At 39.9% G+C, this 15,275-nt stretch overlaps 1 long non-coding RNA gene across 2 annotated transcripts in view; it reads right to left on the bottom strand.

Annotated features, from left to right (window-relative positions):
- Nucleotides 1-1,086: 1,086 nt before the first annotated feature.
- LOC113934407 overlaps nucleotides 1,087-15,275 on the bottom strand; it is a 37,336-nt gene continuing 23,147 nt past the window's right edge. The window contains exons 4-5 of one of the 2 annotated variants that reach the window (XR_003523667.1): nucleotides 3,399-3,471; nucleotides 1,088-1,224 (exon numbers count right to left, since the gene is read on the bottom strand). This is a non-coding gene — a long non-coding RNA (uncharacterized LOC113934407). Of the gene's footprint in view, nucleotides 1,225-3,398; nucleotides 3,472-15,275 lie in introns of both variants that reach the window. The other variant, XR_003523666.1, reaches the window with a different exon arrangement.

The raw sequence follows: 15,275 nt of genomic DNA, 5'->3' as shown, positions 1-15,275 counted from the left end.
GAATGTCAAACTGATGTCACAGTAGTTTTTGTTAGCTTTAAATCATTTTTGCTTTAGTCTTTTTAAAGAAAAAAATAACAAAACTATGCTGTTTATATTGTCATTAAATTATACAATCAAACAAATGCCAAATGAATTGCCTAATTGCTGCAAAGGATAACCCAGTAGCAAAGCATATACATTTTTTCCCCCAAGATTCATTCTGATATTTGATGATGTATTATGTTTGTATGAGCTTTTATGAAATATTATTTTTATATCCAGGTGATAGGGTCTGCAGCGTTAGGCTCTTGGAACATTATACTTGTCAACTGGTGCCCCACCCCTTCGAAACTCATAGAGCAGAAAACTGGGGCCCAGCGAAAGTAAAAATTGCCCAAGGTCCAACAGGCTAGTACCAGAATCAAGACTAGGACCTAATTCTCCTTTCCATACTGTTTTTACTCAACTTATTGCATCTATAGGAAAACAGGCTTTTAAAAATAACCACTAATATTTACATTTTACCTGATAACCATGAGTAAAGTAGTACTTTTGCATTAATTTTTTGAGCATATATGCAAACATAATGAACATTATTAAATATCAGGAAAGCTAACATTTCATACATGGTAGCTTCAGACCAAATTCAAATTGAATTTGAATAAATTAGAAATACTGTGCATACATAACCCTTTTGGGCACCGTTAGTATTGGAAAGTTAATCCTTATTTTCTGTCATGTCCGTAAAAGAAAAACAAAACAAACAGAAAAACCAGAGGCCTGGAGAAATGCTGTTACTTTTTATTTTTACACCCATCAGATTTAAGGAAAAGACTTTTTAGCCGTGATTCATCGGAAGGAATGAAGGTTTTTAGTTATAGGTCCAAACACTAGTGTTGAAAATAAAGGTTATAGCCAGTGTTCTTCTGTCTTCCATAGTTGTAAGAACTATGAGAGCCTCCCAAGTAATCCATCAATTCAACTCTCTTCTTTTGTCTTAATGTTGACACACAAGTTTATACAGAGTGGATGACCAAACTAGCTCAGAAGAGGACAGCAAGAATTAAAGCAGGTGATTCTTCCCCTGTGGGAGAGCTCTCTCAGTGTGAACATGCCTTCTGTGGGCAGAAATCAGGAATCCACCAGCTGTTAATGGAGAGTGCCTTGCTTTCATTTCAGACAGCAGAGTTTTCCAAAGTTTCTCTGCTCTTCTAACAGCATTGCTCTTTAGTGTGTGTTAACCTGTGGTTTGAAAGAAATGCTCTTGTACATTAACAATGTAAATTTAAATGATTAAATTAAATTACATTTTATCAATGGCTACTGGTGTGTTGAATAAGCATGCTTCATTTAACAGTATTCTTTTCATCATGTAGTATTTGCTGTGAACTCTTAAACACATCCCCAAGTGGATTTTTTAAAGGCTTACTAATACTGAAAAATTAATAGGCATTCTGAATTGGAAATATATTAAACCTTACTGATTGGGAAGAAGGACATTCTAAATTCAATAACCATGTATTGACTACTTCCTGTGGACAAAGCACTGCTGTATGCTTTGAGGAGATACAAACACGTACAGTGTTTGAAGCTACTTTCTTTCAAATATATATATAATATATATATATAATATATATTTATAATATTTAATAGAGCTAATAATTTCTTGCCTAAAAATATTCTTTAAGGGTATAAAGGATTTTTTCTATATCAAGATGATGGGATATCAATTGTTTATGAACCAGAATTTACAAGAATCAAGATTAGAATTCTCCAAGATTGATCAGTACTCTCCGCCTTTTTGCTGACACCACTACTCTATATTGCCTAGAAACCCCTCTCTGTGGGCAATGCAAATGCAGCTTTCATTCAACTCTACCCCAAACATCATATATTCTAGATTAGGGCAAATGTTTTTTGTGTGTGCATTGACGGCTCAAAAAAATAAATGTGGAGCTCTATAGTTCATCAGTTCATACACAAAGAATTTTCTGTGACATCTAAGTGCTGTGTTCAGTCTAGGGGCCAAACACTTCTTGCTTCTCAGCAGTGCCTTCATCTCCTCAACTATACAGTGTGATTAGTAAGAAAAGAATGAGAGACATGGTGGAACTCCATCTTGCATATGGATTTAAATATAGGTGCTTAGCCAAAGGGGACTCCAAAGGCAAAAGTCTGGTTTGAACGAGGAGGGAGGTGGGAAGTTCAGGACTAAATACGGGGCAGATGCCTGTAGTTGAAATTTAAGACTACAAAGGAAGCTAATTGTTGACTTTTTTTTTAATTTAATGCACAAATTGAGTGTTGTTAAGTACATCCCCACTGTTGTTTAACCAATGGCCAGAGCTCTTTTCATCCTACACAACTGAAACTCTGTAGCCATTAAAAAATAACTCCCCATCCACTCCTCCTGCAGCTCTGGTAACCACCATTCTCTGTCTTTATGAATTTGACTACTATAGGAACCTCATATAAGTGAAATCTTACAGTATTTGTCCATTTGTGTCTGGCTTATTTCATTTAGCCTAACGACCTCAATATTCATATTGTAGTATGTGTCCTTTCTAAGGCTAAATAATATACCATTGTACGTCTATACTACACTTTGCTCAGTGGACACCGGTTGCTTCCTCCTTTTGGCAATTGTGAGTAATGCTGCTATAAACCTGGGTGTACAAATATCTCTGCAGGACCCTGCTTTCAATTCTCTTGGCTAACTGTTGATGTTTGAGCTTAAGGATGATATCAGTGCTTTTCAAGGATAATCTTGATTATAAGTGATTTTTTGCCTCAAGCACTGATATCAGGCCTTCCCCATTTCTCTCTCAGAAGGAACCTGAGGTTATTCCATGAGCAAGCTGTTTGTAAACCTTTGTTCTAAGACAAGGCTAAAAATGGAAAGGACTAAAATCTAAGAGCATTAAATGGTCCATCATCTTGTCCAAATACTTTTTGAAAAATTCCATACTTTGCCCAAGGAGTTGAAGATCCCATCAAATTTCAAAGAGGGTTTTTGCACCTTCTATTATCTGACACCCTTCACCATGAACAAAATTCCTCAAAAAATACTTCAGAAAATTCTTCCTCAGGGCTATCTCTGAATGACACTGTGACACTAACAGACAATATTTTTTGTTTGTGTGTTCTGTTTTGCTAGCATTGCAAGGAGAGTGTCATTCCTCTTTTATTTTTTTTTCTTTCGTCTCTGCCCATCTCATGGTTCCATCAATGAGCCCAAGGGTCACTGGCCCCTTCTCCGATCATCTGCTGTGATGCTGGCCATCCCTCATGCTGGGCTTCTAAAGGGCATTTGATTTGATGGGAAGAGAAGAAATACCTAATATTTATTAGGCATCTATTGTGTGTGTCAGACACTCTGGTAAATACTTTCATACATGATCTCATTTAATACTTACTACTTCTGAGATGGTGTCGTCATCCACGTCTGAAAATGGGGAAAGACGCTGGGAAGGGTTAAGTACCGAGTTCCTATTAGATTTGAACACACGTCAGTATGTCTCTTCGGCTCCTGGCTGCCTTCCAGAGGCTTAGTCTTTAGACACCTGCTCCTCTCTGGAGCACAGAGATCATTTACCCTCAGTTACCTGCTTATCAGCAAGTGCTGAGGAATTCTGCACAGGCACCAGAATAACAATCCTATACACAACTCAACCTCATTTCCCTTCCTGTCAGACTTATCACCTGTCCTCCTCATCCCTCAGACTCTTTGACTCAAGGCCCCCACCATTTTGTCTCTAGGTCTCTAACTTTGTCCCTCAACTGCCTTATACCCAAAGAGTCTTAGAATAATGAAAACCTGCTCCACTTCTGAGATCATTTCTGATGCTTTCCCCCTCTCAACACAAATGCTCTTTACCCTCAGAGCAGACTTCAATCGTTTGAACCCTCCCAACTCTTTCCTGCTTCCAGCCAACCTCCCAATTTCCAGGTGATTTAAAACTTCCACTCAGGCTCTATAGTCAATAGCCATCTTCCTCTGGACTCTACAACCACCTCTCTGTCCCTTTCCAGCCACATTCACTAACCCCTTACCACACCCAAAGACCAGCCTCATCACACCCAGAATCTATTTTTGTTGTCCCTGCGGAGAGATGCTAGAGCATTGCAGAGAACCAGGCTGTCCTTAAGCATCTCAGGCTTGTTCTCTTCCTAGCAGCCTGGCCTGCATTTGCCCATTGAATCTATGTGTCTCCTAACACACTTTCCACCTCTGATTCCTAAAATCCTCATTTCTGCTCCCTCAGCATCTCACCCTTGCTCATTTTTTCCCGCCAGTTTCTAATAAATTGTTCAGAATCACACAAAGATGTTTTTCAATATATAGCAAAACACACATGTAAGTATACTACCTAACAAAGCTGCTTTCATGTGTTTCGTTGTCCATTTATACATACTTAGGGGTTTTTTTATTTTAAAAAATAAAGGGTCCTGGCGCCCGGGTGGCTCAGTTGGTTAAGTGACTGCCTTCGGCTCAGGTCATGATCCTGGAGTCCCGGGATCGAGTCCCACATCGGGCTCCCTGCCCAGCAGGGAGTCTGCTTCTCCCTCTGACCCTCTTCCCTCTCGCGCTCTCTGTCTCTCATTCTCTCTCTCTCAAATAAATAAATTCTTTTAAAAAAATAAAGGGTCCATCCTTTACATTTGTATTTTTGCTTTTTACATTGCCAAGATTCCATGGGAAATTAAAATAATATAAAATTGGAAAATAAACTGATTAAAAAGAACAAAGTAAAACATATACACAAAAATGGAAGTGATTTAAAACAAAAAAATAATGAGAAAAATGATTTTTTAAGGTCACTGTTTTTATTTTATTCTAGTGCCTCTTTGTTTTATCATTTTGTTGTTTTTGTTTTCGTTTGTCGTTTTTGTTTCGTTTTGTTTTCGTTTCGACAACATGGTAAGTGGCATTTCTAACAAGTTCCCAGGTGATGCTGATGCTATGGTTCCAGGTCCCATCACCTGAGAACTTGCTAGAAATGCAAATTTTCAGGGGCACCTGTGTGGCTCAGTCGGGTAAGCATCTGCCTTTAGCTCAGGTCATGATCCCAGGATCCTGGTATGGAGCCCCGAGTCAGGCTCCCTGCTCGGTGGGGAGTCTGCTTCTTCCTCTCCCTCTGTGATCTCTTTCGCTCTTGCTCTCTCTCAAATAAATAAATGAAATCTTTTTAAAAAATGAAATGCAAATGTTCAGGCCCCACCCCAAATGTACTGAATCAGAAATTCTAGGTGTGGGGCCCAACACTCTGTGTTCTAACAAGCCCTCCACATGATCATGATGTATATGAGAGTTTGAATCACTGCCTTGAGCTTACCAAGAAGTAGAGCTGCAAGGCTATGGGGTATACAAATCTTCTGCTTTACTAGATACACCAGTTGGCTTCAAAAGGATTTGTACCAGTTTACACTCTCAACAACAATGTATGAAAACTCCTACTGTTCTAGATCTTCCCCCACACTTGGATTTCATCAGAATTTTTTGTTTTAGCTAATCCAGTGGTTACAAAATGGCATCTTGTTGTGCTTTGTACAATTATGAATAGAATTGCCATCAGCATTTATCGACAGGTCTGTGTGTCAACATGTTTTATTTCTCTAGAGTAAAAACCTCAGAGTGGAATTACCAGGTAGGTTTAAGCTTGTAAGAAGCTGCCAAACCTTTCTACAGAGAAATAGAATATCTGACCGGGCACATGGTTGCTCAGGATAAATGCATTTCTCAGACTTCCTTGCACCAAGGCATGGGCTTGGCCCATGTAAGTGGATGTAAGTCAATGCATGTAAGTCAAAGTGTCATCTGGTTACTATCTCCTATGTGTCACTCTCTCCTTCCAGATGGTATTTGACAGTAGCCTTCTAGAGACAACATTATTATTGTCTGGCCCCAGAAAGTGGCTCTATGTGTGGACATTTCAAGTTGGAGAAGAATCAAGAGTAGTATCATGATAGGTGATATTTTAGGATGGCTTATACATACTGCTGGTCTTGGAATAGAACTGATATGCATTGTAACCCACATGCTAGCCGGGGCCTCTTCTACTTAGGATCTAGAAGAGATTGTTTCAAACTCGATAATCCACAAAGAGAAAAATCCAAAGACTTCCTCCAGATACCTGCAAATTCTGCCAATTTTACACTAGATCTAGCTTTGGGGTCTCACGTCTGTTCGTTTAGCTCTGCTAATGGACTGTCTTGCTGTACTTCTGGTGTCATCCCTATTTCCGGTGTTTTCCTTACTTTCCACCCCAAAATCACATACTGAACTTTCCCAGGTTCTAGAAACCTATCTTAAGCAATAGCTGGTGACTTAGCCCCTTGTTTATTCCTCTCTCCACCTTCCATCTGGAACATGGATGCTACCTTAGACTATGAAGATAAGGGTACCTCCTAGGGATTGGAGAAAAGTAAGTTGGAAGGAATAAGGGTCTCAGAGGGTTTTGGTTTTCTTTGTTTGTCTTTTTGGTTTTGGGGGGTTTTATTTTTGGTTTTTGTTGTTGTTTTGTTTTAAGATTTTATTTATTTATTCATGAGAGACAGAGAGAGAGAGAGAGAGAGAGAGAGAGAGAGAGAGGCAGAGGGAGAAGCAGCCTCCCAAGGAGTAGGGAGCCTGATGCGGGACTCGATCCCAGGACCCTGGGATCATGACCTGAGCCGAAGGCAGATGCTTAACCATCATCTGAGCCACCCAGGCGCCCTTGTTTTGTTTTTTTTAAAGATTTTATTTATTTATTTGACAGAGAGATAGAGAGAGAGCACAAGTAGGCAGAGAGGCAGGCAGAGGGAGAGGGAGAAGCAGGCTCTCCACCGAGCAGGGAGCCCGACGTGGGGCTCAATCCCAGGACCCTGGGATCATGACCCGAGCCGAAGGCAGCCGCTAAACTGACTGAACCATCCAGGCGCCCCTGTTTTGTTTTTTTGAGATGAGATACCCTCACAGCCCTGGGTTGCTTGTATCTAAACTTTGCATAAAAGAGAAATAAATTCCTTGTTAAAACCACTGTTAAGAGTTTTTTCATTACCCGAAGCTGAACTATATCCCACCTAAGACATATAAGATGCAAGAAACAGTCCATCTGCAGCATAGGTTAAAAAAAAAAAACGTCAAGAGTATTAAAGATAGTGACTCAGTATGAGTCATTCATGTTTTGAGACTATCAAGTAAGCCAAAGATATCTTAGGTCACAATTTGTTTATTTATTAATTCCTTGATTCATTCAGCTTTGAACTAGGTCCTCTGTTTCTAATACTTCATAACCTTGTAGATGTAATGCTGCCTGCCCCCTCGTAGTCTTCATTCTTTTTTCTTAGGGTTTCTCTCTCATCACCTTCTAATTTTACTTTTGCCACTGACCACCTTATTCAGCATTTTCCAATTCCTATTCCTGAAAGAGAAAATCTAATAAGTTTAGCTCAACTTTTCTTTCTAAGCCAACTGTAAGTCCCTGAACAATCTGTGGATTGGGTGCCCTTGAGACTTCTCTGGTCCAATCAGCTATGGTTGAAGAAGAACATGCATTGACCCTTCAGAAAATATTGTGACTTGGGGCGCCTGGGTGCTCAGTCTGTTAAGCATCTGACCCTGGGTTTCAGCTCAGGTCCTGATCTCAGGTCGTGGGATAGAGCCCCGAGATGGGCTCCTCACTCAGTAGGGAGTTTGCTGGAGATTCTCTCTCTCCCTCTCCCTCTGCCCCTCCCCCACCTGCATTTTCATTCACTCTCTCTCTAAAATAAATACATAAATCTTAAAAAAAAATACTGTGACTTGAATAGTCTCACTCTGAAGGGGCTGTAAATATGGTGGCACTGTGACTATCATGTCTAGTATAGTAGGAAGCTTGATTTGGCTAATGGAGCCAGTTGTGGAGACAGCTTTGGTAGAACCATTCCTTCTTGATCTCCTTAGTGCCTAGCACAATGTCTGCTTCCCTGAAACCCTTAGAAAATGCTTCTTGAGTGAATTCAGTGTAGATATACCTTGATGGGGGTGAGAGATGGAAAACATATCAAATTCCCAAATTCCATATGTCATTTCAAAGTTGGTATCTAGAGCCAAAGGTCTAGTTTCATAGTTTTCTGAACTTCAGTGTTAAAAAAAAAAAAAAAAAAAGACAGAGAGAAAATCAACACAATCCTAAGGAAGGTTTGTTTTTTCCTTTCCTTTAGAAAGCAGCTGTCAGTTTAACTTATCCCAAAATACTGTCAGTGATGAGCATGACTGAAAATGCGTTTTATCTGTAATTAGAGAGATTACATTAAACACTATTATTTGCAGATACACATTGAATTAACCCTAATCGAGGCTAGCAAATAGTAGAGCCTGCCTATTTTTTGCCCCAAAATTTTTAGAAAATTGTGACAGTTGACACACGAGGGACAATGCTGACTAGATTTCTTTCCATCAAATACCAGACAGTAATTGTAATTGCCTTTAAAAATGTTTTAAGCAGTTTTGTTAGTAAATCAGAAGTTGCCACAAATCATGCTGAATAGTTTCTAAACATGGGGGTTGTTGACTGTGCATTCCAATATGAGTTTAATGAATTGATTTTCTAAGGAATTTAACTTTGCATCTGTTTTCAGGTATAATTAATTCACTCTGATTAATGTGATTAGCATGGATATCAGTGGATTACACATTATGCCCTTTATTTATTCACTTATTTTTAATCTGCCATACTGTCCATTGGGAAATTATATAAGTGTTTTTTGGGGAAACATCTTGCTGGTGACTCTGATCACATTGGATTACGGCAAAGTGGAATCCTGGTAGGAATTTACTAATTATTCACGGGCTGTGCAGCAATGTACTTTTACTTGAGGGACCTATTAAAGTTTACACGGTCCTTGCTTTTAAAGAGCTTGTAATTCAGAGGGGGAGATGAGACAAATGGTCCAATGCAAGTCACTCACAAGGAAGAAATGTCCTCAGATTCTTCTTTGTCTGAGCACCTCTCCCCTACTCTCCTTAAATAATGCTATTCCTTAGAATGCCCCCCCTCTTCTCTAATGCCTCCCACTATCTTGAGCAGTACTATTCATACCTCAACTACCTTGATGTATGAATACCCCCAAAGCTATATGTCTACTTCCCAAATCTATATGTCTAACTCAGTCCTTCCCCATGAGCTGCAGACCTAGAGGCTCCAGATGCCTCCAGATATCTTCACTTGGACATCCCATAGGTATTTCAAATTTAACAAACCCAAATTCATGATTTCCACCCAAACTTGCCACTCCTGTCTTCCCAATCTCTATAAATGGCTCCTCCCTCCATGCAATCATCCAAGCTAAACTATTATTATAAGTCTCAGAACAAGAAGGGATTCATTTATTCTCTGAGGTTCTCAAAATTTAACGTTCATCTTCAGCGTTCATTGAAATCATCTGGAAAGCTTACTAAAACACAGTTTCCTGAGACTCGTGCCCAGAAATTCTGATTCAGCAGTCTGGAGTGCAGATCTGTGAGTTTGCATTTCTAACAAGCTCATGGGTGACACCAATGCTGTTGGTCTAGGGACCACATTTTGAGAACAATTGCCCTAGAGAATGAAAAGAATGCAGGCACATTTCCATGACCCACCAAATCACTACTATATGAGGAATCATTGCTAGAGAATGAAAGCCCAGGATGAAAATCTCCTCTGTTTACCCAAAGGATACAAAAATACTGATTTGAACGGATACATGCACCCCAATGCTTATAGCAGCATTATCTACAATAGCCCAATTATGGAAAGAGCCCAAATGTCCATTGACTGATGAATGGATAAAGAAGATGTAGTATATATACAATGGAATATTACTCAGCCATAAAAAAGAATGAAATCTTGCCATTTGCAACGATGTGGTTGGAGCTAAGCAAAATAAGTCAGTCAGAGAAAGACAAATAGCATATGATTTCACTCATATATGGAATGTAAGAAACAAAGTGTTGAATATAGCAGCGGGGGGGCAGGGGGTAAGAGGCAAATCATAAAGCAGACTCTTAACTGTAGGGAGCAAACTGAGGGTTGCTGAAGGGGAGGAGGGTGCGAGAGATAGGTTAAATGGGTGATGGGTATTAAGGAGGGCACTTGTGATGAGCACTGAGTGTTGTATATAAGTGATGAATCACTAAATCCTACACCAGCAACTAATATTATACTGTATGTTACCTAACTGGAATTTAAATAAAAACTTGAAAGAAAAATAAAAAGAAAGAAAATCTTCTCTGGGGAGAGAATTTCTGATTAATCAGAGGCAGTATGAACACTACATCAAAAACTAATGATGTACTATATGTTGACTAACTGAAAATAATAAAAAAGAAATAAATAAAAAGAAATAATGATACAGCATGTGATTTTAGTATTCCTTCACCCGTCAGCTATGTCCTGAGTGCCTGTTCTCCGCTAGGCACAGTGCAAGGCACTGAGCTAGGCTCTGAGACATAATGCTGAGTAAAACCATGAGAAGATGATTTTTATTTCTTACATATACACATCTTTATCCATTCACCAGTCGATGGGCACTTGGGCTGCTTCCATAATTTGGCTGTTGTTGATAAAGTTGCTATAAACACTGGGGTGCATGTATCCCTTTGAATCAGTATTTTTGTGTCCTTTGGGTAAATACCTGGTCATGCAATTGCTGGGTCATAGGGTAGCTCTATTTTTAACTTTTTGAGGAACCTCCATACTGTTTCCACAGTGGCTGCACCAGTTTGCATTCCCACCAACAGGGCAGAAGAGTTCCCCTTTCTCCACATCCTTACCAACACCTGTTGTTTCCTGTGTTGTTAATTTTAGCCATTCTGACTGGAGTGAAGTGATATCTCAGACACAGTGAAGTTTGAAAATGTGAACTCAGGCAATCCATTGAGACTTAGATATTTCATCTATAAAATGGAGATAGTGATGCCACTATACAGACCTCACAAGAAATACCAAATAGAAGACTATATTAAGTGTCTAGTTCAGTGCCTGGCTCATTGACTCTCAATAAGGATATTCAACAAATGGTAATTAGTTCCTATTTTTGTGTTAGAATCAGCCACTTTAAAGTGCTATGCAAATGCTAGTTGTAATTATTTTTAGCATTATATCATGGGCTCCTCATTGAGCTTACGCAGGTAGTCAGGTAGGCTTTCACAATATGAGAAAAGACCCCAAACAACTGAAGACATGGCAGAACTTTGGGGGTTGTAGAGCGCAGAGTTTCTTGAAGATTATTGGGGCTTGGAGCGCCTGAGTGGCTCAGTCGTTAAGCGTCTGTCTTTGGCTCAGGTCCTGATTCCAGGGTCGTGGGATCGAGCCCTGCATGGGGCTCCCTGCTCCGCGGGAAGCCTGCTTCTCCCTCTCCCACTTCCCCTGCTTGTGTTCCCGCTCTCGCTGTGCCTCTCTCTGTCAAATAAATCAATAAAATCTTAAAAAAAAAAAAGAATATTGGGGCTTAAGTGTTAATAATTGTTTCCAACTTTCCCTCCAAAAAACTTTGCCATGTTGGCATATTTGATTAATTGTAATTCTTCAGATAAATTGGAGTTGGCTCAGAAGCCAAAAGAAACAGGAAAATTTGATCATTCTTATGATAGTCTAGGATTTCAAGTGTCACCTTGTCAGAAAGGAAAGGGATATGGAGATAAAGAGAAAACTTCTACTTGTTCTTAAAGGACTGAATGAGGTACCACCAATCAATGGAATGCTATAAATCCTATGGAAATGGTATAGATTTGAATTTATTGATATAAAAAAATGAGGAACACAGCAGTATGTATGTATGTCATTTTGATTTTTTAAAAAAGAATAAGGCTTATTTACGTGTCTCCACATAGAAAAAAGTCTGGAGATACACACCAAATTGTTAACAGTATTTATTTCTCTGTGAAATAATTATGGTACTAATCCAAAGATTAGTCAGTAGTTTCTAGATTTTTTCTGATGACTATATATGATTGGCATAATAAGCATTTAGGAAAGAGAGAATGCGTCCACCAGTCCTACAAGGAATAAGTAAATCTGAGGAAGCCCTCAGGCAATAGTTCTCAATCTTGGCTGCATATTAGTATCACCTGGGGAGTTTTTAAACATCTCAGTTGCCAGGCTGCCCCCAAGACCAATTAAATAAAAGTCTCTGGGGCTAAAACCCAGGTTTCAGTATTTTCTAAAGCTCCCCAGGTGTTTTCTACGTGGAGTCAAGGTTGAGGACTCCACCTCAGGTGACTTTCTCCTGCATTTCCTTGCTCTTGGTAGGCCCCTAGGGCCCTGGCTTAGGGTGGAGGGGGGCTGGACCCATCCCCACAGCAAAGCTAGTCTACCAGGAGGGACCTCAGTGCTACTTGGTTTTATTTGCTTGCAGTTTTATTAAAACTTCAGAATAATTTTGAAATGGAGCAGAGCTAGAAATGACTTCAGCCACTGGATGGATGTAGGGAGCAGCAGTGGAAAGAGGATATGAGTTAGAATATCTGGGTTTCTTGTGAGGTGTGCGGTCCAACAGCTGCATGGTCTTCGACAAGTGACTTTTCTCTTAGTCTCAGGTCCCTCATAGCTCTGCCTCTCTGGGTTGCTACTTTAGAATTTAGTGAACTAAAAGCCATTAAGAGTTTTGTAAAATGTAGAATACTATAAGTGTATTATTATTTTTATTATTTTGTAGCTAATATATAAAGAGCATACTCAGGGAAAGATGATACCTGAGGAAGACATGAGAAAGGCTGACTTACTCTTCCTTGGAAGACCTGGGCCCCTAGATGGACAGGGAGACTTAAATTCAAAGACAATTAAATAGGGGGCAAATCCATGGACTGAAATTAAAAGCACTTGACAGGCCAAACATGAAACATTTCTTTCTGAGAAATCCAGAGAAGAGACTCTGAGAAAGATCTTCCCTTTGCTTTTCTGATGACTTCCAGGAATTTATCCCAAAGTGGTGATGTCCCTGAATAAATAGGTTTTCTTCTCATAATTAAGCCAGAGGTTCTGGGAAGGGGCTGACACAAGACTGAATTCATTACTGAGATTGCTCACAATTTAATTCAGGTCCCAAAGAGGTGGTCCCTATGTGTCACCAGAAAAGAGTCCTTGCATCTAGGCAACAGTCTACATATGTCTCTATACTGACTTTTTCTTTTCCTCTGGACTTAATCTATTCTCTGAAAAATAATAGGCCCCGGAAGGAACTTTACTGCAACACTGTCTATGGGAGGAGCTCAGCAGTAGATGAGGCCATTTGAGATATCATTCGACATCAGTAGTGACTAGAGGAGGTTGAGAGTCCCTTAAGAATAGGGACTTTGTATTCCCTGCAAGTCACATAGCACAGGACCTAGGAAAAGTATACAATGAATCAATGCCTTGGAAACTGCTCCTGCAGTTTCCTAGCAGTTTCCTCCACAGTTCCTGGCCATGGTAAAAAGTTAATAATTATTTATGGAATGAACAACATTTCCATCACATCTAACACACTGAAAATGTCCGCTGTTGTGTAAGCATGTTTTCCTTTTACCCACCTTAGCTCATTATTGGCTGCAACCTCTCATAACTGGATTTATTACCCCACATTTTCAGGGTTAATGTGGATCTACACTGAAGATAAACCCTAGCATGTAGATGGTACATTCTAGTTGTGTAGTTTAATTAGATCCTCACAACTTCGAGAAGAATGACTATTGTAGTAATCCAGGCAAAAGATAAAGGAAACCCAAACAAGGAGAGTGGCCGTCGGAGGGAGAAAAGTGAGAAGCTTTCGAACCAGGTGCCTGGCTTGAACACCTGAGTGGATGATGGTGCTCTTCACTGAGATAAGAAGGAGGTATAGTTTTGAGGGGAAATATGATAAGCTTAGTTATGGACATGCTGACTTACAGGTCCCTGTCTATCATCCAGGTGGTGGTGTTGAGTAGACCGCTGGGTATGCAGATATGAAACTCAGAGGAGACATCTGTATAGATATATTCTTGAGCACCATCAACATATAATAGTAATAGAAATCCAGCAAGAATGAGTACAGGCAGAACAGTGAAAGCAGTGTTAGGGAGAAGGATGTGCCAGAGCAGCAGCAGAGAGTTGAGGAGAATGGTAAAAATGGATATAGCCAGCAGTAGAGAAGAGGGGTTAGTGTGGAAGGGGACATGAGGTCAAAGCGGAGATTTGTGAAGATGGCAAAGACATGTTTAAATGCCAATGGGAAAGAAAAAGGTGGCCCCACTAAGCACCTCTGTATCTGTCCGTCACCACACCTGACCCCAATAACCCTCAGAGAGTATCAGTCACTGCTTTACTTCTGCCTTTGAAACCTAACACAGGTTCTTCTCTTAGCCAAGTCTAACTCAGAATCATACTAAAAGTGGAATTCTAGGAAATACAGTTCTCAGTTTATCCAAGTTGACATATCACAATCCAGCACAGTCCCACCAACTTGGTATCCACATGCACTTCTTTAACCATATTTAATTTCCAAATAAAAACAGCAACAAGACCATGCTTTTGTGTAACATGATTAAATTGTCATACAAATGAAAACTTGTTAACCTTCTCCTAATAAAAGGGTACACAAAAGTCTACTTCATTTATCCCGAAGAGAAAGTTTTGCCACCCACCCAGCACTAAACTGAGACTTGAAAAAGCTATTACATAATTCAACCAGCTCAGTTGCTTCCAAGGTGATAGGAAGACTAGTACTGCATTCATTCTCTGTAAAATGAGTTTCCTGGTCAGAACCAAGGCTGATGGGATACCATTATGGTGAATAAAGCATTCTGTAAGTCCACAGATGAGTGGTTTTGGATGAAACACTGCAGGAAGGGATGGCAAATCCGTATCCAAAATAAATATTCTAGTAAGAACAATGCATTTCTCTTCTATGGTGGAAATGGTCCAATGTAATCAGCCTGATGCCAGGTGACCTGAGAAATAGTGCCATATCTCCAGTTGGCATTGGTCTTTGTTGTTGGCAGTTGGGGACTCATGAATGGAAATAACCATACTGGTGAGAGAAAGTCCATGTTGCTGGATGACCTCAATCCCTGCAACTATGGCCACTTTATTTATGAGAGCCTTGAGCGAGGACAGAAGTGACTGGGAAAAGATGCTTATTGACATCCATAAGAAGGGTCATCCTGTCTACTTGATTATTAAGATCCTTCTCTGGTAAGATTGGCCTTTGGTGAGCATTCATCTGGGACACACATATCATATTCTGAGTTCATTCAAAGAGGTCTATCTTCATATCCCTTCTCCAAAACTCATTGCCTCTGACTCTTCCATCATCATCCTTCCAAGTCCATAACCAAA

Source organism: Zalophus californianus, chromosome 13 (genome assembly GCF_009762305.2).
Source record: "Zalophus californianus isolate mZalCal1 chromosome 13, mZalCal1.pri.v2, whole genome shotgun sequence".
Lineage (NCBI taxonomy): Eukaryota > Metazoa > Chordata > Mammalia > Carnivora > Otariidae > Zalophus > Zalophus californianus.
This window is presented reverse-complemented; position numbering and strand designations above follow the sequence as displayed.